Genomic DNA, 26,261 nt, shown 5'->3' on the forward strand with positions numbered 1-26,261 from the left:
ACAACGGGGCGTTTCATCCCGAGGTGGTGAGGTCGCCAGGGCCCCGCCTGCCCCACGCCCGCCAGGCCAGCTTTGCGTTCTCACGCCGCGGGACACGCGACGCGAGTCCCCCGGGCAGGGCCCCCACTCTCAGCTCCCGGTGAGTAAGGCTGGGGGTTCCGACCTTATCATCCACAGACAGAATCCACGTCCTTCTGGGAAGGGGGCCGGGGGGTGGGGAGGGGAGCTGGACCCATTTGTCCCAGTCCCAGCTAGGGGCCCCTTCCCTGGGCAGGAGGGCCGGGCAGAAGAGACATTGAAGGACCCCCGAAGAAGAGTGGAGTGGGAAGGGTCCTGAGCGGATGAGGGGAGCTGGTTTGAGTGGGAAGATCACTGGATGTGGAAGGACTGGATGGGGGCCTCAGCTATGCGGTTAACCCTGGACAAGCCAGTGTGACTGCGTTGCACCTCTTCTGTTCTGTCGACACAGCGTAATTGTTGATGCTTAATGGAGTCACTGCTTAAAAATCAGGAGCTTTAACCAGAAATCCAGTTCCCAGCTTCTGAGAAATCAAGTTTAAGAAGCCACTAGACCCCCTTACCTTGGCTGTACCTGGAGCACAGGTCCCATGTGTAATTGGGGCATCTCAGCCTGTCCACTGGGCACAGTCCCCACCTGGCTTGGTTCACGTCCTCATGTATCCCGTGGTGCCCCTGGTAGAAGTTCCAGGCTGGAAGGCCTTGGACCTCGGCCAGCCCTCAAACACCATGGGAATCCACAGTCCAGTGAGGAGGTTACAAACATCACCGTGACCAAGCTTAATGTAATAATCATGGTAACAACAACAAAGGCTCTCTTTTTTCTAGTACTCACCATGAGCCAAGCACTTTGTGAAACACAGTGTACATGATAAGCTCACACTCCTAAAAGCACCTGCTAGACTGCCTGCTTCCCGCTTTTACACAATGGAGGCTGCCAGGGGGGTGGTTATGAACTATTTGTAAATCATGTGTCCTCGGCAGGGCACATATCCCCCCAAAGGGGCAAAAAATCCTATTCTTTTTATGTATAAAACACAAATGTACATATAGTGCATAAATAGATATATAGTGTATCTGTGGTATTAAAATTTCATAGCATTAAAATTTCACGATTAGGAAAAATAGTCTAAAAATGCTCCTTAAGTGAGGGCAGTAGTGAACAAAAGGTTGAGAAACTCAGCTGTAAAAGAATGGGCCCCACAGGTGTCCAGGTTTAAATCTATCATTTTCCCATCTTCCCCCATCATAATCACACATTTACACAATTTCCAAGAGGAAAAAATATATAAGCCATTTATTATAAGGGTTCAAGTTCATAGCCACCCTGGAGAGAGAGAAGCTGGAAAAATAGTGAATCTCTAGTCAAAGCCTCCGTGCCTCTGCTTGGATCAGCTCGGCCTTGAAGATATTGATCTAAGAAGTGCTTACTTCTCTTTCAGATACCCCAAGGACTGAACAACTGGCATAAGGAAGGCCTGATTCCCTTCCAGATGTCCCCCAAGGACTGAAGCGTTCGGGAAACCACACTGCTCCCTAATGAAGCCCAGCAACCCCTCCTGTCCACAGCTGTGAGTGAGGCTGTGCGTGCAGTTCGGGTTAGGTCCTGAACCCAGGAGGGGCTGAGAGTCCCTGGGATCTGCAATAATCAACTCAGGCCAGTGTGGGATGTTGATCTTGGAAAGAGCTTCTCCAGCCTTAATCTCTGAGTCAGCGCTCCCCTAAGGTAAGTTAGGCCAGAGAGTAATTAACAACTCCCATCCACACACTATCATCACAAGCCTAGAGGAAAACACTATATGCTAGGACCCGTTCGTGCTTCATGCACATGAGTAGAGTTTAAATCAACTGCACCGTATACCTGGCAACATCTTTTGAGGGGGAGCACTTAAAGGGGAGATGGTGGGGTGCCCGGCTGGCTCAGTTGGTGGAGCATGTGACTCTTGATCTTGGGGTTGTGAGTTTGAGCCCCACGTTGGGTATAGAGATTACTTAAAAAATAAAATCTTAAAAAAATAAAATTAAAGGAGAGATGCTCTGGGGAGAATTTCATCTGCAGAATTGTAGGGCAAAAGCAGCCATAGACTTTACTTGAGCAAATAGACCTGTGTTCTTTAAAAAAAATTTTTTTTAATGTTTATTCATTTTTGAGAGAGAGACAGAGCATTAGCAGGGGAGGGGCAGAGAGAGAGAGGGAGGGAGACACAGAATCTGAAGCAGGCTCCAGGCTCTGAGCTGTCAGCACAGGGTCTGATGTGAGGCTTGAACTCACGAACCTCAAGATCGTGACCTGCGCTGAAGTCAGACACTTAACTGACTGAGCCAACCAGGCACCCTAGACCTGTCTGTGTTCTAATAAAACTTCACTTATGGACACTAAAATTTGAAACTCATATAATTTCCTTGGGGCACAAAGCATTATTCTTTTCTTTCCAGCCATCTAAAAATGTGAAAACCAGGCACCTGGGTGGCTCAGTCCCTTGGACATCCGACTCCAGTTCAGGGCATGATCTCGTGGTTTGTGAGTTTGAGCCCCACATCAGGCTCTCTGCTGTCAGTGCAGAGCCTGCTTTGGAGCCTCTGTCTCCTTCTCTCTCCCCTACACCTCCCCTGCTCATACTGTCTCTCTCAAAAATACATACGCATTAAAATTTTTTTAATAAAACAAACCAAAAAAAAACCCAAAAATGTGAAAACTATTCTTAGCTTGTGGGCCATACAGAAACCGGCCTCTGTCTGGGATTGACCCACAAGGCCATTGTTTGCTAATCCGCTCTAGATTATAATTCTGCATTCTCCACAGATCTGCTTCACTAAAAGACCAATATGCTTTCTCTTCAGAGCTCTCCAGGAAAAGGAGAATTGGGCACAATGACTAGCATAAACAAGAACCCAGTGGGGCATATTGTCTGGAGGATCTTGAAGCCAATGGATGGCAATGGGAAGAACTGGCTTTAACTCACCAGTACCAAGCCATCATTCTCGCAGACCTTGGGACAAGTTTGTCCATCTGGGGAGGGAATCTCAGAACTAAAGCCACACTGGTTTTCGGGCGAGTAGGCTGAAGAATCGAGTTTGGGAAGGGGTATGACGTAGTACAATTCTGGAGAGCTTGACATCAGGAGTCATTACAGGATGGTGTAAGAGTAATCTGGCTGAGACAGCAGTGTCTCTCTTGGGTATATAGAAATGAAAATCTATATTCACAGAAAACCAAAAGAGGGAAACAGCTGATGAATGGATAAAACATGGTGTATCCACACAATGGTTTACAACTCAGCAATGAAAAGAAAGGAAGTATCAGTACATGCTATAACATGGATGAACGTTGGAAACAAGCTAAGTGAGAAAAGCTAAACGCAAAGGACCACATGCTGTATGATTCCATTTATATGTAACATTAAGAATAGGCAAATCCATAGAGAAAGTAGATTGGTGGTTCCATGGGGGGGGGGGGGCGGGGCGGTCCACGGGGGAGAGGCTAGTGGGAGATGGGGAGTGACCGATAGAAGGTAGAGGACATCTTGTTGGGGTGGGTGATGAAAAGTTTTAAAACTGATGGCAGTGATGGTCTCACAACTCTGAATAAACTAAAAAACACTCAATAGTATACTTCACATGGATAGATTATGTAGTATGTGAATTAATACCCCAGTAAAGTTGCTATTAAAAAAAAGAATTAGAGCACCTGGGTGGCTCAGTTGATTAAGTGTCAGGCTCTAGACTTCAGCTCAGGTCATGGTCTCACTGTTTGTGAAATCGACCCCCTTGTCGGACTCTGTGTGCTGACAGTGAGGAACCTGCTCGGGATTCTCCTTCTCCCTCTCTCTCTGCCCTTCCCTCGCTCTTACTGCTCTCTCGCTCTCTGTCTCAAAATAAATAAACTTAAAAAAAAAAAAAAAGAATTTAAGAGAATGTCCTTCCCCTCAGCCTCTCAGACTGGGAAAGGATTCTGTCTCTCTGTCTCTCTGTCTCTCTCAATTTCACACACACGCTCACACACACACCCCTCCCTATCTGCCTTTTTGCATCTGTGAAGGGAGAGCCACACAGATTTCTCTTTGTGTCCTACTCAGATGGCCTTAACCTGTCCCCAGCTGCTGTGAGTACCAGCTCATAACTCATGATGCCCCCTTTCCTGAAAACTGCCCTTACTCAGAAAAAAGCCATGCCTCCTGAGAGGTTATAGACACACACTCCAGAGGCCAAGTTCAGCCATTGGCACACAGCCCCACCACCCCTTTGCCTCAAGGTGGAATTTGCTTTGTGCTGAATTTGTGCTCCGGAGCTGCTTTTTTTTTTTTTTTTTTTTTTTTTTTGTAGGATCAGAAAGAAGCTGGCCTTCAGCTGAGACCACATTCTCCTTTTTTTTTTTTTTTTAATGTTTATTTTTGAGAGAGAGAGACAGAACACGAGCAGGGGAGGGGCAGAGAGAGGGAGACACAGAATCCAAAGCAGGCTCCAGGCTCTGAGCTGTCAGCACAGAGCCCTACACAGGACTCGAACACACTGACCACAAGATCATGACCTGAGTCAAAGTCGGACACTTAACCTGAGCTGCCCAGGTGCCCCAGCTGAGACCATAGTCTTGTCTTGACTTTTATTCTCTGCCCTATTCTGCTTCCCTCACTTTCTTAACGAATCACACAAACAGGAATCCCTGTCTCTGGTTCTGCCTCCGGGGAACGGGGCTAAGACAGGAAACTTATGGAACAGAGAAGTGAGCAGGGCAAGGGGGAGGTACGACTGGAGGAGAGAGAGAGACAATGGAGAGGGTAGATGATGTCTTCAGTCGACAGGCAGATACAGGATGTGGTGTCCCCAGAGCGGGGGCAACTTCCTGCACCTCTGAGCTCAGGCTGTATGGAACCCAGCCGGGAGGTGTGGCTCGGAGCTAGGCTGAGGCCATTCTCCCCGTCTCTCCACTGAACCCCATAGTCTTCGGGCACCCCAAGGGTTGGAGGCAACTGGGGCAACACTGGCATTCCTGGACAATAATGAGGCTTCTCCTGATAGCCCCTGTCCTGCAATCATTCCTAGCGGCAACCAGTGTTGCCCCCTCCTTCACATGAATCACCCAGAGTTGCTTAGACACATATATGTATATACATGGGGGTGCCTCGTAAGAGAAAGGAATCTGTCTCAGAGCCTTTCCCAGCAGACTTCCCCTTAGTTCTCATTTGCTGAGGTTTCAACACATGCTCATATAAAAACAAACAAACAACAACACAGCGACACCCCCAGGAAAGGAAACGTGTGACCTGGCCACACATTGGAATCACCTGGTATTTTTTTTAATGCCAGATGCCAGGGGCCCAACCTCAGGCTATTTAAATCAGAGTTCAAGGGTCTAGAGTCAGTGAAAAACTACAGCAAATCTAAAAACTAGTGCTGGGTCATCTCCTATGGGGAGGTGGGGAGGAAGGAGGTGAGGAGCAGGAAGGAAAGGAACAAGTGGGTGGGGCCAATGAGAGGGCAGGGAGAAGAGGCCACTGTGTCTCCGGGGTTTAATCAACAATTCCCCCACACAAGCTCTGTTCCTCCTACTGGTTCACGTGAGCAATAGTTACTGCGCAGGCCAGTCCCGGACGAGAGGGTCAGAGCCGAGAACGAAACAAACACGGTCCCAGCCTTGTGCTTTTTCACTTCATGTCACGCCACTGACGTTCGGGCGTGTCGTGGCAGGTCCTTGAAATTCATGGTGTGGGCTGCTGTCGGTACTCACGGTGTGATTATAGCACAGTTGATTCATCCGCTCTCCCCCCGAGGGGCATCCGGATTTCGGGTCTGGAAAGCAATGCTGATACCAACCACTCTGTCCATTGTTCAGGAGTTTTTCCTGGGTAGGAGTTTTTCCTGGTGCAGAAAGAGTGAAACCACTCCGTCACAGAACATGTGAATATTTAACCCGAGGAGATACAGCCTAACTGTGTTTCAGTAGACTGTATTCCCTGCACTTCTGTGTATGATTTTATGCTTCCGTCACCAATGTATAAGCGGCCCATATATTTATAATCCAAGTGCTCAGGATTTGTGGAATGGCATTAAATAAGTAAAGAAAAGGAGTATTAGTGTCAGGATCAGAGGAATCTCATGGAAACAGAGAGTAGGCAGCTACCTGGCTCCCTCTGGGGGCAGACCATCCTCCACCTCTGCTTTTCTCTTTCTGGGTATTCCTCTCTCCTTCTGCAGGTGAGCATCCTCTAAAAGGCTCCCGGTGCCTGTCTGCTCCCTAATTTAGACTTGCCGTTGACTGTGTGTTCCACGGCACCAGCTCTGGCCTGGATCTCACGGTATCTCATAGTTCCAGGGCTTCCCGAAGTCTCCTTCCATCAATTCAGATTTTAAGGTGAATAGATCTATTGACATCGCTGGGGTCAGGCATGCATTCCTGGTCCATTCTGAGGCCAAGGAGTCTTGGTCACTTTGAGGCAAACATGACTTCCTAGGTCCACACCTTTTGCGGGGACTCTAAGAGCTATTCCAAAGTAGGAATTACAGGTGAGGCATGCATCCCCAAAGCATTTTTCACGCCAACTTTGCTCTCCCTAAATCAGAAGAGGCCACAGCAGACATACATAGCCACTTGGCCTCATGCAGATAAACTAGCAATTCCTCCCTTGGCACTGGAAGGCATGAAGCAAAGAATTTAGCATACTGTCTCATCCTACCGTGTAATTCTTACATGGTAAGAGTTAAGGCAAACAGACACTGTCATCCAGGACAATAGACCACTTGTAGGCAAGAAATTGAGTTCTTAAGTCAATATGTAATTCAAAAAGCAAGTGCAGGGAAAGTTATCCATTAACCACGAAACACAGTATATGTGGCTTTGTATCTACAAACTTGCATGGTAACCAATACATCTAACTGAATAACTTATGTCAGATAATGAGATCATGAAAGAAAAATCTCTGTACACCCTTTGACAGATGCTCTACCTTATCTCCTGACAACAGAATTCAAACTATTAGTTTTCCTCATTTCTGGGTATGTAATTGGAGTCAAAACAGTTAAAACACAGGTCTGATACAAGCAGTGGGTCAAAATCTAAACACTTGTAAACATCTCCGTTCTCATGGAAAGCTCAAGAAAACTACAGAAGCCAGGCGGTTTGCATGTTTCGGGCCTTGAGATACTAGTTAATGATGTTATGAAATCCTCACAATTAGCAAGACTTTTAAAAATAAGCATCCAATTGAACTGTAGTCTTATGAAGACAAATGCCACTTAAAACTACACGCAGATACTATTTTTTATTTTTGAGATTGGAAAAAATCCAAAAGTTGGGTAAACACTGTGGATACTATAGAGAAATAGGCATACTCATCCATTATGAGAGGGTGTGTTAATTGGCCTAACCCCTGCAGAGGTCACACAGGCACCATCTATCAACATTATAAATGTGTATACCCTGGCCCAGCAGTTCATCTCCTAAGAATTCATGTTACAGAGACACTTGGGCGCTTGTAAAATGGCATGGAGGTAAGGTTATTTGATGCAGCGTTTTTTTCCAGCAAAACCCTGGAAACCACCCAAGTGTCCATCGGGTTAAATAAAGTACCAAGCCATGAAACACAGTAAAGCTATAAAAAAAATTTGTAAATTAAAAAAAGGAACACTTCCTACAAAGTGATATGGACAGGTCGCCAAGATATATCAAATGAAAAAAGTAAAGCACAGCACAGTGTGTATCAGTGTGAAAAAACATGCGATCTTTTCTGTAAGAAGTTGAGAGAACAAAAAAAAAAATATGTACAGATATATATTCATATTTGCATAAATACACCTTGAAGATACCTAAGAAACCAATAGAAGTAGTTGCCTGGAAGGTGGGAGGGCACAGTACAACTTGGGTGGGTGGGTCACAGCAGGTGAAGGGGAAATTTCACTTTATACTTTTTCATCTGGTTAGGTTTTGTGTTTTTTTTTTTAAATAGTATATTTATTTTTAAAGTTTATTTATTTATTTTGAGAGAGAAAGAAAACACAAGCAGGTGACTGGCAGAGAGAGAGGGAGAAAGAACCCCAAGCAGGCCCCACACTGTCAGCATGGAGCCTGACACAGGGCTCAAACCCATGGACGACGAGATCATAACCTGAGCTGAAACCAAGAGTTAGACTCTTAACCGACTGAGCCACTCAGGCGCCCCTAATTTTATTGACTTTTTTACTTATTTATTTTTGTTTTTAAATTTACATTCAAGTTAGTTAGCATATAGTGCACAATGATTTCAGGAGTAGATTCCTTAATGCCCCTTACCCATTTACCCCATCCCCACCACCACAACCTCTCCAGCAACCCTCTGTTTATCCTCTATATTTACGAGCCTCTTATGTTTTGTCTCCTTCCTGTTTTTATATTATTTTGGCTTCCCTTCCCTTATGTTAATCTATTCTGTGTCTTAAATCCCTCATATGAGTGAAGTCATATGATGTTTGTCTTTCTCTAACTAATTTCCCTTAGCATAATACCCTCTAGTTCCATTCACATAGTTCCAAATGGCAACATTTCTTTCTTTTTGATTGCCAAGCAATACTCCATTGTATATATATACCACATCTTCTTTATCCATTCATCCATCAATGGACATTTGGGCTGTTTCCATACTTTGGCTATTGTCGATAGTGTTGCTATAAACATTGGATGCATGTGCCCCTTCTAAACAGCACACCTGTATCCCATGGATAAATGCCTAGTAGTGCAATTGTTGGGTCGTAAAGTACTTCTATTTTTAATTTTTTGAGAAACCTCCATACTGTTTTTCCAGAGTGGCTGCACCAGTTTGCATTCTCAACAGCAGTGCAAAAGAGATCCACTTTCTCCGCAACCTTGCCAACATCTGTTGTTGCCTGAATTGTTTGTGTTAACCATTGTGACAGGTGTGAGGTGGTATCCCATTGTGGTTTTGATTTGTATTTCCCAGATGATGAGTGACGTCAAGCATTTTTTCATGTGTCTATTGGCCATCTGGATGCTCAGACATGTTCAGTAAGAAGTTTCTGTGGCCACGACCAAAGAGGTTTTTGCCTGCTTTCTCCTCTAGGATTTTGACGGCTTCCTGTCTTACATTTAGGTCTTTCATCCATGTTGAGTTTATTTTGGTGTCTAGTGTAAGAAACTGGTCCAGGTTCATTTCTGCATGTCGCCATCCAGTTTTCCCAGCACCACTTGCTGAAGAGACTGTCTTTATTCCACTAGATATTCTTTCCTGCTTTGTCAAAGATTAGTTGGCCATCTGTTTGTGGGTCCCTTTCTGGGTTCTCTATTCTGTTCCATTGATCTGAGCGTCTGTTCTTGTGCCAGTACCATACTGTCCTGATGATTACAACTTTGTAGTACAGCTTGAAGTCTGGGATGCGATGCCTCCTGCTTTGGTTTTCTTTTTCAAGATTACTTTGGCTATTCGGGGTCTTTTCTGGTTCCATACAAATTGTAGGATTGTTTGTTCTAGCTCTATGAAGAATTTTGCTGCTATTTTGATAGGGATTGCATTGAATACGTAGATTGCTTTGGGTAGTATTGACATTTTAACAATATTTGTTCTTCCTATCCAGGAACATGGAATCTTTTTCCATTTTTTTGTGTCTTCTTCAATTTCTTTCATAAGCTTTCTATACTTTTCAGTGTATAGATTTTTCACCTCTTCGGTTAGATGTCTTCCTAGGTATTTTATGGTTTTTGGTGCAACTGTAAATGGGATCGATTCCTTGATTTCTTTCTGTTGCTTCATTGTTGGTGTATAGGAATGCATCCGATTTCTGTGCATTGATTTCATATCCTGCGACTGCTGAGTTCATGAATCAGTTCTAGCAGGTTTTTTTGGTGGAATCTTTTGAGTTTTCCACATAGAGTATCATGTCAAATGCAAAGGGTGAAAGTTTGACCTCCTCCTGGCCAATTTGGATGCCTTTTATTTCTTTGTGTTGTCTGATTGCTGAGGCTAAGACTTCCAATACTATGTTGAATAACAGTGGCGAGAGTGGATATCCCTGTCTTGTTCCTGACCTTAGGGGGAAACCTCTCAGTTTTTCCCACTAAGGATGATTTTAGAATTGGGCCTTTCATATATGGCTTTTATGATCTAGAGGTGTCATCCTTCTATCCATACTTTCTTGAGGGTTTTTATCAAGAAAGGATGCTGTATTTTGTCAAATGCTTTCTCTGCATCTATTGAGAGGATCATATGGCTCTTGTCCTTTCTTGTACTGATGTGATGAATCACGTTAATTGTTTCTCAGATATTGAACCAGCCCTGCATCCCAGATATAAATCCCACTTGGTTGTAGTGAATATTTTTTTTAATGTATTGTTGGATCCGGTTGGCTAATATCTTATTGAGGATTTTTGCATCCATGTTCATCAAGGAAATTGGTCTATAGTTCTCCTTTTTAGTGGGGTCAATGTCTGGTTTTGGAATCAAGGTAATGCTGGCTTCATAAAAAGAGTTTGGAAGTTTTCCTTCCATTTCTATGTTTTGGAACAGCTTCAAGAGAATAGGTGTTAACTCTTCTTTAAATGTTTGGTAGAATTACCCTGGAAAGCCATCTGGCCCTGGACTCTTGTTTTTTGGGAGTTTTTTAGTTACTAATTTGATTTCTATACTGGTTATGGGTCTGTTCAAATTTTCTATTTCTTCCTGCTTCAGTTTTGGTAGTGTATATGTTTCTAGGAATTTGCCCATTTCTTCCAGATTGCCCATTTTATTGGCATATATTTGCTCATAATATTCTCTTATTATTGTTTTTGTTTCTAGTGTGTTGGTTGCGATCTCTCCTGTTTCATTCTTGATTTTATTTATTTGGGTCCTTTCCTTTTTCTTTTTGATCCAACTGGCTAGGGGCTTGTCAATTTTGTTAATTCTTTCAAAGAACCAGCTTCTGGTTTCATTGATCTGTTCTCCTGGGGTTTTTTTGTTGTTGTTTCAATAGCATTAATTTCTACTCTAATCTTTATTATTTCCTGTCTTCTGCTGGTTTGGGGTTTTATTTACTGTTCTTTTTCCAGCTCTTTAAGGTGTAAGGTTAGGTTGTGTATCTGAAATCTCTCTTCCTTCTTTAGGAAGGCCTGGATTGCCATATACTTTCCTCTTATGACCGCCTTTGCTGTGTCCCAGAGGTTTTGGGTTGTGGTGTTATCATTTTCATTGGTTTCCATGTACTGTTTAATTTCCTCCTTAACTGTTTGGTTAGCCCATTCATTCTTTAGTAGGATGTTCTTTAGTCTCTGTTACCTTTCCAAATTTTTTCTTGTGGTTGATTTCAAGTTTCATAGCGTTGTGGTCTGAAAATATGCACGGTATGATCTTGATCTTTTTGTACTTGTTGAGGGGTGATTTGTGTCCCAGTAAGTGGTCTATTCTGGAGAATGTTCCATGTGCATTGGAGAAGAATATATATTCCGCTGCTTTTGGATGATCTGTTAAGTCCATCTGGTCCAGTGTGTCATTCAAAGCCATTGTTTCCTTGTTGATTTTCTGATTAGATGATCTGTCCATTGCTGTAAGTGGGGTGTTGAAGTCCCCCACTACTCTGGTATTATTATCAATTAGTTTCTTTATGTTGTGATTAATCAATTTATATATTTGGGTGCTCTCACATTTGGCGCATAAATGTTTACAGTTGTTAGGTCTTCTTGGTGGATACACCCCTTGATTATGATATAATGCCCTTCTGCATCTTTTGATACAGTCTTTATTTTAAAGTCTAGGTTGTCTGATATAATTATGGCTACTCCGGCTCTCTTTTGTTGACCAGTAGCCCTATAGATAGTTCTCCATCCCCTTCCTTTCAAACTGAAGTTGTCTTTAGATCTAAAGTGGGTCTCTTGTAAAGAACACATAGATGGACCTTGTTTTCTTATCCATTCTGTTGCCCTATGTCTTTTGATTGGAGCATTGAGTCCATTGACATTTCAAGTAAGTACTGAAAGATATGAATTTATTGCCATTATGTTGCTTGTAGACTTGGAGTTTCTGGTGGTGTTCTCTGGGCCTTTCTCGTCTTTGTTGCTTTAGGTCTTTATTGTTTTTTTCATCTTTTCTCCCCTCAGAGAGTCCCCCTTAAAATTTCTTGCAAGACTGGTTTAGTTGTCACAAACTCCTTTCATTTTTGTTTGTCTGGGAAACTTTTTATGTTTCCTTCTCTTTTGAGTGACAGCCTTGCTGGATAGAGAATTCTTGGCTGCATTCAGCACATTGAATATATCCTGCCACTCCTTTCTGGCCTGCCAAGTTTCTGTGAAGAGGTCTGCTGCAAACCTGATCTGTCTTCCCTTGTTGGTTAAGGACTTTTTTTCCCTCACTGCTTTCATGATTCTTTCCTTGTCTGAGTATTTTGTGAATTTGACTATGATATACCTTGTTGATGGTCGGTTTTTGCTGAATCTAATGGGGGTCCTCTGTGCTTCCTGAAGTTTGATGTCTGTGTCTTTCCCCAGGTTAGGAAAGTTCTCCGCTATGATTTGCTCACATAGCCCTCTACCCCTTTTTCTCTCTCTTCATCTTCTGGGACCCCTATGATTCTGATGCTGTTCCTTTTTAATGAGTCACTGATTTCTCTAATTCTTAAATTGTGCTCTTTTGCCTTAGTCTCCCTATTTTTTCTGCTTCATTATTCTCTGTAAGTTTGTCCTCTGTATCACTGATTCTCTGCTCTGCCTCACCCATCCTAGCAGCCATGGCATCCATTCGAGATTGTAGCTCCGTTATAACATTTTGTATTTCATCCTGACTAGCTTTTGTTTCTTTTATATCTGCAGGAAGGGATTCTAATCTATTTTTGACTACAACTGTATTCTTATTATCATGATTCTAAATTCTGGTTTAGACATATTGCTTGTATCTGTGTTGGTCAAGTCCCTGGCTGTCGTTTCTTCCTGATCTTCCTTTTGGATGAATTCCTTAATTTCATCATTTTCAAGTGAGAAAAGGAATTAATGAGGTTAAAAAAATTAAAATTAAAAAATATATTAAAATTTAAAAATTAAAAACAAACACACAAAAAAAATCAAATAAATGATGCTAGATCCTAGATGTGTTTTGGTCTGGGTGTTGAAAGGGGCATGATAGATTAGAGAAAAAAGGGGAAAGAAGAAAAAAAAGGAAATTGTTTGAAAATGTGAGTAAATGAATACACTGAAATAGAATAAAATGAAATGATGGAAGTAAAATAGGATTTGAAAAAAATTTACACATGCATAAAAAATATAGTAGAAAAAAAATTAAAGAAAAATATTTTGAATAAAAATTGAAAGTAAAAATATTTTTTCTTTCTGTATTCAAGAAAAAGAAATGAAAAAGAGAAAAAGGAAAAAAAAGAAAATTTAATAGATGGACCAGCAAACAGAGTGAAATACGATTGAAATTACTTCGTTTTCCCTAGAAGTCAAACTGTGAAGCGCTCTACAGTCCATAAACTAAGCAGGCGGAGAGACTTGTGTTCCTGAAGAGCGAGGTTGGCCCAGTTGGCAGGGCTTAGTGTAATGGCTCTTTTCTCCCCTAGATGGCGCTGCTTAGCTTACTGGGGTGGATGGTTGGAGCACCTGTAGGTGCATATGCGCATGCGCGGGAGCAGTGAAAATGGCGTCACCCAGCCACCCAGTCTCCAGTGTCAGAACTCTGTTCTCCCCGATCAGCAATCGCACACCCGTCCTTTGTTTTCGGCTTCCCACTCCCTGCTTTTATACCATCTGTGACCAAGCCCCAGGCAGAATCTCCCTCCAGAGTTATCTCAGATGCAGCTGTGTTTCCCAACCCCTCACTTCTGAGGAACTGTGGCTTTGACCCGTTCTGCCCCTCTGTGGAGGGTCTCACCAAGCAATGGCCAGGTGCCAGCTGCACCCAGGAACGTTTACAGGAAGGTGTGCTGCTGCCGAGGCCCAGAGACTGCGGCCGGGTGCGAGCCCGCCCCAGAGAAAGTTCATGCAATTGTGTAGCAGCAGCGGTTTAGGAATTATGGAAGATCACAACACGCGTCTGGCACCAGGCTTCGTCCTCAACATCCTTGTTCCAGCACCAGCGAATGTGGTTGTTCTCCAGGGTCTGCTGGGGCCTTGCCTTTGGGGGATCCACACAGCCTCTACCAGGTGTCCTCTCAGCAGGGGAACCGCTTCTCCCCATGTGGCCCAAAGACCCCCGGACTCTACTCTGCCCCTGGGGATTCACCCTTCCCACCAGAGCACCACCAGGTATCGATCTGAGGAGTTTCAGACTCTGCCCTCCCCTGTTTATAGAGTCTTAATGGAACTTAAACCCTCTCCTTTCTCCTTTCTCCCTTTTTAGTTCAGTCCCTGCAGCTTTTTCCACTTTTCTACTTTCTCTCCAGCTGCTTTGGGTGGGGGTGCTTTTCCCACACTCTTCCCCCACCCTCCATCTCCATCCTCTCTCTGCATGTTAAAACAGCTCCCTGTTTTCTGAGGCTTCTCTCTCCCCCAGTTCACCTTACAGCACTGCGTACCTGCTGAGTTCTGTGGTTCAGGTTGTGCAGATTGTTGTGTTAATCCTCAGATCAGTTTTCTAGGTGTGCAGGATGGTTTAGTGTTGATCTGGCTGTATTCCATGTATGCGAGATGCAAAAAAACTTCCATGCTGTTCTGCCATCTTGCCTCCTCCTTTTATTTATTCTTTTCAAGTAATCTCTATACACAATGTGGAGCTTGAACTCATAACTCCAGGATCCAGAGTCACACACTCCACCAACTGAGCCAGCCAGGCACCCCTCATCTGGTTAGGTTTTAGACCATGTGAATTTATTCCCTATTCAAAAATTGAATTATAATAATTGTTTAGTTCAGTGTAAAAGAAAATAAAGTCTAACATCCAGAATATAAAGCCAAAGCTCCTCAGTCTGAGAGTAGAAAGCATTTTATTAACAAAATCTGATTTTAAAAGTATATGTCAACCCTAATGCTTTTCATCCATGACTATCTATGGGTATCATATCAAAATAATTATGCTGACTAAAAGGAGCCAGACTCCCCACCCCCCAAAAAGGTACATCTCATCTGATGCCACTTTCATAAAACTCCACAAAATGCAAGCTAATCTATAGTGACAGAAAGCAGCTCGGTGGTTGGTGGGGGTGGGGGTGGGGCAGGAAGTGTGGGAAGAAGCAATTACAAAGGGGTACTAGGAAGCTTTTGTGCATGCTGGATATGTTCACTGTCTTGATTGCATGATGGTTTTATAGGCGTAAACGCATGTCAAAATGTATTAAATTGTGTACTTTTTTAATATGTGCAGTTCATGGTTGATCACACCTCAACAACGCATTTTTTAAAGTTAATGTCACCATTTCCTCTATTTTTTAAATGATTTTTTGACCTTTATTTATTTTTGAGAGACAGAGCATGAGCAGGGGAGGGGCAGAGAGAGAGAGAGAGGGAGACACAGAATCTAAAGCAGGTCCAGGCTCTGAGCTGTCAGCACAGAGCCCAACACGGGGCTGGAACCCACAAACCTCGGAGATTATAAACTGATCTCCCGAAATTAGGCGCTTAACCGACTGAGCCATCCAGGTGCCCCTCCTCAGTTGTTGTTGTTGTTTTTTAATGTTATTTAGTTTTGAGAAAGAAGGAGAGAGAGACACAAGTGGGGAAGAGGGAAAGAGAGAGGGACACAAAGGGTCCCAAGCAGGCTCTGCACTGACAGCAGAGAACCCAAGGTGGGGTGCAAACCCACAAACTGCGAGATCATGATCTGAGCCAGATTCAGACGCTTGACCAACTGAGCCACCCAGGTGCCCCACTATCTCCTCAATTTTTAATTTCAATTTGTTATAGTTTTTAACAAATATATCTATTATTCAGGACGGGAATTATGTATGTAATTTATCAATAGTTCTACATACAGTTGAGGGTGAGTGTTCAAAAATTTTCTGGCTGAGAGAGGCGTGTAATCACAAGTGAATGGGAAAGATTGGTTGAAGCCAGTACAATGCCACATATTTAACTGCTGCACTCTGCTGCCCCCTGCTGTAAGTAGGTTTTATAGCCACCCTTACCTTCGTGCTCAGGATTTTTTTTCTTTTTTTTTTTTTACGTTTATTTCTTTATTTTGAGAGAGAGAGTGCGCGCGTGAGCGAGCGGGGGAGGGGCAGAGAGAGAGGGAGAGAGAACCCCAAGCAGGCTCCACACTGTCAGTACAGAGCCCAATGCGGGACTCGAACTCACAAACTGTGAGATCAAGACCTGAGCAGAAACCAAGAGTGGGTCACTTAACTGACTGAGCCACACAGGCGCCCCTCAAGCTCCGGATTTTAATGATGAGGAAGGATGACTCCAGAGGCAAATGACTGGAATCCATCTAAAAACAAACTCTTCTAAACCACACACGTGCACACACACACATACTCACACACACACACACACACACACACACACACACTACCCATACATACACATACATGCATGCATCTACCACACACTCAAACGTGCGCACACACTTAAACACACTCAAACACACACACACCCATGTACACACTCACATGCATACACACACACACGTACACACCAGGAAGCAGCTCCAGATCTTTTTACTACTACACCCGCCTCAACGGAGACCAGAAGAACCATTCAAAGCCACCAATGAGAAAAAAACAAAGGCAAAGTGATGAGGCCAAAGCTGGAACTTCAAAACCTTTTCATGGGGAAGATGTGGGTGGAAAGGGGTCTTGGACTCCCCTACAGGCCGGCATTCCCCTGCATCCTTTCTCACGGTAACGGAAACACTGAAAACCAAGCCTCTTGTCATCCATCCAGTGGACATGAACACTTAACTATAAGAACTCTCGTGGACGTGGTCCAAGAACTACTTACCAGTGAGCTCTAAGAGAAGCCCACACTCAGGTAAGGACCTGACAGGTGCCTCTTCACAGTCGTTTCCAAAGGCTTCCAAGATGGGTGAGCCCATGGCTTCCATCTAGGTTTGGTTTGGGGGGAAATTAACTTTTCTTTTCCAATGTTCTTATATTTTATGAAGAAAATGAAACCAAACTACTATATGTGAGACCCATCACTCTTTTACCATAAAGGCACACAGATCCGTAGGTCGACTTCTCTGCTTGTTTTTAACCTTTTACATAAATATAACCAGCCGGGTCCTGGTAAACTTTTGACAACCAGCTTTCCAAATGCGGTTCTGAAGTGCACATTGGTTGATATTTTTTAATTTACATTAACAACAGGGAAGTGAAAAATAACACAGTAAAGACGTATTTTGGAACTTCACTCATTCTTCCATGATGTGAACACTGTCTTTGCCAAACCAGATCACAGGTTTCCAAGACTGGAAGAATGTCTCCCTGACTTCTTTTATAGCATTCCCAGACACAAAACACTTTTAAATGTAATCTGCATTATTAGCATTCCCTTCACTTTCTTCAAGCTAGGCAATCAACAACACGATAAATCAAGCCCCACTTTGCAGCATCTGCTGGCTCCCATGGTGTAAATTCTGCCACTACGACCGATTTCAAGCTGCTGATGTCATGTCACCCAGGGTGCAGGAGCAACCATTACATTGGACTTGCATCGTGCAGAGACCATGGATGTGAATCATCGCAAGAGCGGAGAGAAGTGATTAAAGTCACTTCCTAAAATCATTAGGAAGTGATGAGTTTTGAGTCCTTATTACATCTGCCTTAAATGTAATGTATTTAATTGTGGGTTTATGTAATTCAATTTTTGATGATGGTCGTGATGAACTGGCGCTCACAAAATTCTGGGAAATGTAACAATGGGCTCTCGTGAACCACTCCAGCACACCGATGAAATATACATGAAGAAGCGTTCTACAGAAGTGCCTGGGTGGTTCAGTAGGTTAAGCGTGGGACTTTGGCTGATGTCATGATCTAGCAGTTCATGAGTTCAAGCCCCGCGTTGGGCTCTGTGCTGACAGCTTGGGGCCTGGAGCCTGCTTCGGATTCTGTGTCTCCCCCTCTCTCTGCCTCTCTCTGTCTCCCCCTCTCAAATAGAAATAAACATTAAAAATTTTAAAAAAAAAGAAGAAAAGAAAGAAAGAAATGCCCTACAATCAGCACCCACAGTGAGAAACACAACATAACCAGATCCCCTCAAGCAGACCTCGAGGTTCCTCGCTGTCACTAGTCTCTTTTCCTCCGCTCCCTTGGTGGGTAGCCAATCCCCTGACTTCAACAGCACGGATTACTGTGCCTCTTTGCAGGTCATACAAATGGAATCACAAACCTGCAGTTTGAAGTGCTACCGATAGAGGCCTCTCCTGAGGCAAAGGCGGAAGGCTCCCACAGGACTGGGGAAATGTTCCTCCCAAATCCGGTTCTGGGAGCTTACTCGCCTCTCTCTCTCTCTCCGCTGTAAGCCGTGGGTTACTCGTGCCAGGGTGGGAGAAGATAGAGAAATAACCGAGCACGCTAGCTGAGCATGAGTGAGTCCCCAGAGGAGATCTGGGGCCACAAGTTTCCCAGGGGAAATCGGGGAACCAAATTTGGGCAGAGGAATCCCAGCGGGGGCTTTGACCTCAAACCCTAGTGTGGTCTGCCTGGGAGCTAGCTGGGCGATGAGCAATGAGGCCTGCTTCTGCCCAGACCATAACAGGCGCGGCTGTCCCCGTGACTCCTTTATCCAGACAAGGTGAACCCCCTGAAAAACACATCAAGGGAAACATAGAGGAAAGTACAACACAGAGGTTACGTTCTGGGACTCAGAGCTACATAGGTTTCAATCACTGCCTCTTCACTTACTAGTTTTGTAAACTCGGGCAAATACCTTAACTTCTCTGAAACTTTGCTTATCTATAGAATGGGAACAATAAAACTCTCCTTGCCAGTAGGTTAATGGATTAAGTAAGATCATATATGCGAAGCAAGAAGTCATGTATATTGTTACCAGTGATTATCTTTATACTCAGGGGATGAGGGGAGGACTTCTATTTTGCTGAGATGTTACAGGCTGAACTGACAGCATATGGAAATATGGGGATTAACACTGCTCGGCATAGTATATAAACAGCTACTTTGCTTGGGCAAGGACTTATATGCACATGAATGCATACACACCTCACATATATACATTGACTTTTTCATAAATAGAATAGACAGGGGCGCCTGGGCGGCGCAGTCGGTTAAGCGTCCGACTTCAGCCAGGTCACGATCTCGCGGCCCGTGAGTTCGAGCCCCGCGTCAGGCTCTGGGCTGATGGCTCAGAGCCTGGAGCCTGTTTCCGATTCTGTGTCTCCCTCTCTCTCTGCCCCTCCCCCGTTCATGCTCTGTCTCTCTCTGTCCCAAAAATAAATAAACGTTGAAAAAAAAATTTTTTAATAGAATAGACAAATGATTTGGGGGGGAGAAGCTTTTACATTTTTTCCTTTTTGCCACTTTTACCCATTGGTTAGTATAATATACAGATATACATGCTTCAGCCTATCATAGAGTCTTTGTCAACAAACCAATATATTGCATTCTGTAGTTCTGTCCATGCTTGTATAAAATAATTTACATACACACACACAGACACACACACGGTTTTACAGAAATAGGTTCCTATAATGCTGTTTTCTGTATCTTGCTATTCTTAATATAACATAAAAATCTTTCCAAATTAACAAATATACTCTATTATTTTTAGTGGCTGCATATCACCCTAATGGGTGGATGTTCTATAATTAGGTCAGCCGTTTCTCAGTTGGAGGGTCCGTGCTTTGTTTCTACTTGCTTGCACAGAGCACAATGCTGCAATAAACATCCTTACACCTTTACCATTATAAGCCTTTTAAGATATATGTCTCGATGTATTTTTTAATACAAAATATTTTATCTTGGGGGCGCCTGGGTGGCTCAGGCAGTTAAGCGTCTGACTTTGGCTCAGATCATGATCTTACAGTTCATGAGTTAAAGTCCCACATCCAGCTCTCTGCTGTGAGCATTGAACCCACTTCGGATCCTCTGTCCCCCTCTCTTTCTCTGCCCCTCCCCTGTTCATTCTCTGTCTCTTTCTCGGAATAAATAAACTTAAAAAAAATTTTTATTTCCATGGGGAAGATCCCCCAGAGAGGGTTTTCCAGGCCAAGGTGGTCATGCATTTTTTATTCTTTAATTTACTTTTTTATTTTTTTAATGTTTGTTAAACATTAAGAGAGAGAGAGAGTGCGCGCGCGCGCGGGGGAGGGGCAGAGAGAGAGGGAGACACAATCCAAAGCAGGCTCCAGGCTCTGAGCTGTCAGCACAGAACCCCATGTGGGGCTTGAACCCACGAATCATGAGAGATTGTGACCTGAGCTGAAGTCAGATGCTCAACAGACTGAACCACCCAGGCGCCCCTGCATTTTTTATTCTAAATAGTTTTCAGATTGCATTCACAAAAGTCCGAAAAGATTTCCATTTCCACCAGCCCCATGTGAGAGTATGCTTGTTCCCAGGTCCCTGGCAGTAATAGGCTTAGCCTTCTTTTTTAAATTTGTTTAGGCTTTTTACGTCTTTTTATTACGGGCATTTTCAAACATCTCGAAAAAAAAATAGAACAATATAGTGAACCCCCAAATACTCACAACCCAGCTTTGGCAATTATCAACGTTTTGCCATTACGTTGCCTTCTTTTTAATTTTTGCAAATTTATGGGCATAAAGTGATATACGTGTTACTTTTTAAAAATCGCATTTTTGCATTTCTCTGACTGCTCATGATTTTGAGCACATTTTCACATGTTTGCAGTTGATCTTCTGTGAGTTTCTATTCATATAGTCTTTGCATAATTTTTGGTTGTTTGTCTTTTTCTTGCCAATTTATAGGAGCGGTTTGTAGTATATATGTTAATCCTTGTTGTCTTCTGTCTTGCCAATATTTTTCTAATCTGATGTTTGTTTATGGTATCTTTTGTCCTCCTAAAGTTTTTCATTTTTTATATATTTCAAATACATCTGTGTCTTTTTCTCTTTTATAGTTCCATATTTTCTTTACTGCGTAAGAAACTACCCTCTACCACCAGCAGCGCCAAATGTAAGCTGGTACAACCACTTTGGAAAATTACTCAGCAAAATCCACGGAAGCCGAACATACATACATCCCTATGATCTAGCAGGTCTGCTCGCAAGTAAGTAGCCAACAGAAATACAAAGATACGGTCCTCAAGAGATAAGTGCGAGAATATTCACAGCACTCCATGATAGCCAAAACTGGTAGGAAAAACACCTAATGCCCGCCAAGGGCAATTACCAGTAATTATATGAGTTACTATTCATATAATAGTAATAGTGGTAATTACCACATTAGTAATTGTGGTAATTCATGCAATTAATGCATTTTTTAATTGAAAAAAGAGCCAGACATAGAAGAGAACATACAGTATGATTCCATTTGTATAAATATCAAAAATCAGCACAACTAATTTCTGGTGTTGTAAGTCAGGATAGAGGTTACTCTTAGAATGTGTCACAAGCGACCTTGTGGCATTGCTGGTCATGTTCCGTTTCTTGATCTGTGTACAGGTTAAATAGATGAGTTCACTGTGTAGCCTATGATTTGTATGCTTTTCTGTAAGTTTGATGTATTTTAATAAGAAATTGACAAGATGCACACAAAAGCCTGCACATAAGTGTGTTTATATCAGCTTTATTCATAACTGCCGAGATTCAGAAGTAATCAAGATGTCCTTCAATAGGTAAATGGATAAATAAACTGTGTTACATCAGACGAAAGAATACTATTCAGTGCTAAAAAGAAAGAAGCTGTCAAGCCATGAAAAGACATGGCAGAACCCTAAAGGCAAATAGTAGTTGAAAGAAACCCATCTGAAAAGGCCACAAACTCTATAATGATCCCAACTACAGCAGAGCCTTGGATTGCGGGTAACTTGAGTGTTCCACAGGATGAGCAAACATTTCTAATACATTTTAACTTGATAAACGAGTGATGTCTTGCAGTCAAGTAGTATGTGACGCTGAACATCACATGATCACAACTGAGCCAATGGTTCTCTCACTCTCTCTCTCTTTTTCACTGCAGGATTGTGGGTGATCATCTCCCATGCTCGGATGCTCGGTCTCAGGCAGAAATCAGTGATGTTTCGGAACGTTGGAACGTGCCCACAACGGACACTACTGTATTTTTGGTCACTTCAAAGCACCTATGGACAGTCCTTTGCTTTTTCATACAAGAGTAAGCTTAGGAATGCTTTGCTTCATTCCAGGTCATTAGATAGGTTCCTTTGTAAAGTTGCACAAAACGAAAAAGATTCCATTGAGCCAACAGATAGCAGTGATTCTCTTAGTGATATGAAAATTGTCCTACACAGTAACCCTCCTCTCTCTTGTCTCCCTCACACCAGCCATGAAGGTGTTCAAAGGTATGTGTGGGTTAATTTGTTTATTTTTCTTTATATTTTGTATTTTCTCTATTATTTTGTATTATATTACAGCTTTGTAATTATTTTTATATGAATATTTTTAGGTTGTGGAACAAATAATCTGAGTTTCCATTATTTCTTATGGGGAAATTCACTTTGATCTACAAGTGCTTTGGATTACAAGCATGTTTCCAGAACAAACTATGCTCACAAACCAAGGTTTTACTGTACATAACATTCTGGAAAGGGCAAAAACATGGACACAGTAAAAACATCGGTGGTTACCAGGGATTAAAGAGGAGGGAGGGATGAAGAGGCAGAGCACAGAGGATTCTGAGGACAGTGAAAATGCCTTGTATTATATTCTAATGGTGGATGTATACATTTGTCCGAACTCATAGAATGTACCTACCGCTCATGAGTGGACCCTAACGTAAACTGCGGACCTTGGGTGCCAATGATGCGTCCAGGTAGGTTCATCAGTTGTAACAAAGGTACAGGGGAGGACATTGATAACAGGAGTAACTTATGAATGTGAGGGGGCAGGGAATATATAGGAAATCTCCGGACTTTCCACTCAGTCTTGCTATAAATCTAAAACTGCTGTAAAAAATAAAGTCTATGGTTAAAAAAAGAGAGAAAGGTAACAGATGGTAGCTGCATTTGTGGTGAGCATAGCATAATGTAGGGAGCTGTTGAATCACTGTGTGGTAAACCTAACACTAATGGAACATGGTGTGTCGGCCATACTTCAAGTTTTAAGAAGGCAAATACAAGAGGCAGAGAGAGGGAGAGAGGGAGAGAGGGAGAGAGAGAGAGAGAGAGAGAGAGAGAGAGAGAGACATAAAGATTTACTTGCTTCCTGATGGATAGATAATTATACCAAGGCACTTAATACATTTTCCATTGAATTAAATATCATCTTTGTCATTTATTAAATTCTCACTTACAATGATATATATGGATTCTCTATTTGATCCAACCAGTATATGTATCTACTTGTCAATCCCCATGGTAAAATTATATTGATATTGTAGTTTAACAGTATATTCTGATATCTGGTAACATAAGTCCCCTTCCCATTACTCTTCATTTTCACACTTTTCTCGACTATTCTCAAGCATTTATTCTTGCATATGATCTTTATGTTAGCCAAGTTTTTTAAAGTCCAGAGTTAATAGAATTTCATTATACTTATAACTGGTTAGGAGAAAATTGACGTTTTAATTACATGAAATCTTCCCACCCAGGGTCACAGCTTTCAATTTGTTCGCATTTCGTTTTATATCCTTCATAAGACTTTATCAGTTTCTTCATAGATGTCCTGTGCCTTTCTAGTTAAATTCATTTCTAAGCATTTTCTTTTTATTGCTATTATGCTGGGAATATTTTCCCCGTCACTATTTCTGTTTTCTCCACTCTTTTGCTAGAATGGAGAAAGGCTATTGGTTTATGTCTATTTGTCCAAGAGCGGAGCATTTAAGAGCACAAATTGAGGTATGGAGAAGAGACGTTAACTTTACTTCGTATAACTCCATTTACCGTTTTATTTTAAGCTCCTTTTGTGCCAGGTGGAAGCAATTCAGCCCCGTCTGGTTTTTCCCAGCTTTTGTCCAGGGCGGGTTAAGTTCCATGGAGTTTGCATAATGCCAGGAGGCAAGAGGACTGAGTCCTTGACATCATCGGTCCTAGCTGGCATCTCTTGAGATGCCGTTGGGTCCTGTCTCTCGTCCTTACCAGTCTCTGCTGCAGTTGTTCCTCTTTCGTTCTGAGGAGGCTCTCTCTCTCCCTCACTTCTCTCTCTCCCACTCCCCCTCAGGCATCTGGAAAATATTCCCCCACCTCCACGTCACACTAACCCCTCCCAACCCCCGCGGCCCAGACCCAGCATAGAGCATCTCCAGGCCCACTGCTTCTCCAGTCTCCAGACACCCCCTCTGCTCTTGATCCCACAAAGCTACGCGGGGTCCTGTCCTTGGGTGAGGGCGATGCAGAAGCTTCCTCTCTGAGCCCAGGGGCGGGGCGGGGGGGGGGCACTTTTCTACTTTTCCACCCTCATTATTTATTCTCTCAGGGCTAGGTTCACGCCCTGAGGTATTCAAGCACTCAAAAGCTAAAAGAAGCTTCCTTTTCTCTCTTTCTTCCCTTCACTGAGGCGATAAATTCAGAGCAACTCCGCCTGAATAGAAGGGCTGTCAGGGAAAATGAAGTTCTGGACGGCAAAACATTGTTAATATTTCAACATCGTAGCCCATTAAAACATACAGGCGTAGGGAAAAAGAACAATACTGGAGAAAATACAACAGAATGTTAACAGAGATGCTCTGTTTCCAGGAGGTGAAACCATGAATGAATTTTGTTTTATTTCTATTTCTCTGGATTTTATAAAGGTTCTACAATGTGTGTTATTCATATCATCACACACATAAAAAATGATTTATGTGAGTTCATTTGTAGGTTGCCTATGCAAATCGGGTTGATTTGCATGAGAAATGACTATGAATCCAAGCATAATTGACAGACACAATGTACGTTCCAAGGAAATGTACAGCCGTATGAAACATAAAGCATGAAGGAGGCTTCATTCACACCCTCAGTAGCTTGGGTTGGTTTCTAGAGCGACAAGCAATCGCTCGTGCTATGAAGTTAGGACCACTTGCCAACTGGGAGCCTTGGAACAGTTAAGCCTGAAGGGGTAACCAAGCAAACCACGGACTTTATGATGTACACGTTTCAAAAAGAGGCCTTTCGCCACGAGGCAGTTGGGTTTTTTAAGGCTGTAGTTGATGAAAACATGATTAGAGGGTGCCTTAGATCAGGGAGGTTCTTAAAAACAGAGCCTGAGGCAGGGATTCTTGCTCAGTGATGGGATGAACTCTCTGAGAGACGGGGGAGGGAGTGAAGCATGAGAAACTCCGCAGCACAAATTGTACCAGAGGTGGCTTCACCTTGAGGCGAAAGGGCCAGTCCCCGCCCCGTGTCAGTCAGTCATGGGCAGGAGGGCACGGGATGCTCCAGTCAACCAAGGGCAATTTTGTGGAGACACAGGCACCTGTGAGCCCTCAGCAGCCCATCCTTGGAGCAGCGGAAGGATGGGGTTCCAGCCAGGCACGATTTAGTTGGTAGTTGTAGGTAATCGTGAGCTGATTGCAGCGTGGGCCGGGGCCATGTGCGGGAGTAGGTGACACTGGAGACACCAGTGGTGGCGGCATCCTTGGGGTGGAGAGGAAGGCTATGGGCCAGCTAGCTAAGAACTCTTCAGTGGCTGTGGGGGCTGTGACCAAGAAGGCCAGGGATGACAGAGAGGAAGAGGCAGAGGGAGAGGCGGAGCCAGGCTGTCTGATGGTCAGATCAGCAGTGATTTTTACCCAAGGAAGAAGGAGAAATGCACGAGCCCAAACTTGACAACCCATTGGACCCCTGCAGGCCCTGGCTGACCAAGTCGGGAGGTCTGCCTACAACAAGGACTGTAACCACCCCAGCAAGGGGTGCCCTGAGGCCGTACTGTCTGATATCCAAGGCGGGGAAGCGTGGAAGTTCTACAAAGACAGGTACCTTATCTGTCCTGCTTACCAGGCGGCATAATGAGTGAATATTTACTGAAAGAATGAGTCCATCAGTTCACCCATATTTCATCACCTCTCAGTGGAGGCCCCTAGCATAGTAACAGCACGAGCTTTGAGGGGAGACGCCTGAGTCTGAATTCCAGCGTGAGCCTCAGCTTTTCCATCGGGAGTGCGGTGAAGATTGAATGAGCTGATAACGAAGGGTGTAGAGCGCTTGGTACAGCACTTGGCCGGTGGGAAAGTCCACGAATGGCCTCCGCAGGTAACCTCCCCGAGCCATCTCTAGCAGGGTGACTGGGGGGTGAGTGTGATCGGAAGGGCGGGGGAAGGAGCGGGACGCGGGCTGAGGTTGCGCCCCAGCC

General features: G+C 43.5%; 1 long non-coding RNA gene across 2 annotated transcripts; it reads left to right on the forward strand.

Moving 5' to 3' along the window:
- Positions 1–18: 18 nt before the first annotated feature.
- LOC121019371 (uncharacterized) lies at positions 19–22,304 on the forward strand. Of its 2 annotated transcripts, XR_005785553.1 has the most exons (4): positions 19–139; positions 1,461–1,744; positions 20,933–21,082; positions 21,994–22,304. It is a non-coding gene; the product is annotated as an uncharacterized LOC121019371 (long non-coding RNA). The 2 variants fall into 2 exon arrangements; XR_005785554.1 differs by lacking the exons at positions 20,933–21,082; positions 21,994–22,304 and adding an exon at positions 2,822–3,450.
- Positions 22,305–26,261: the final 3,957 nt, after the last annotated feature.

Source organism: Herpailurus yagouaroundi, unplaced genomic scaffold (assembly GCF_014898765.1).
Source record: "Herpailurus yagouaroundi ecotype Mexico unplaced genomic scaffold, PumYag 222, whole genome shotgun sequence".
NCBI lineage: Eukaryota > Metazoa > Chordata > Mammalia > Carnivora > Felidae > Herpailurus > Herpailurus yagouaroundi.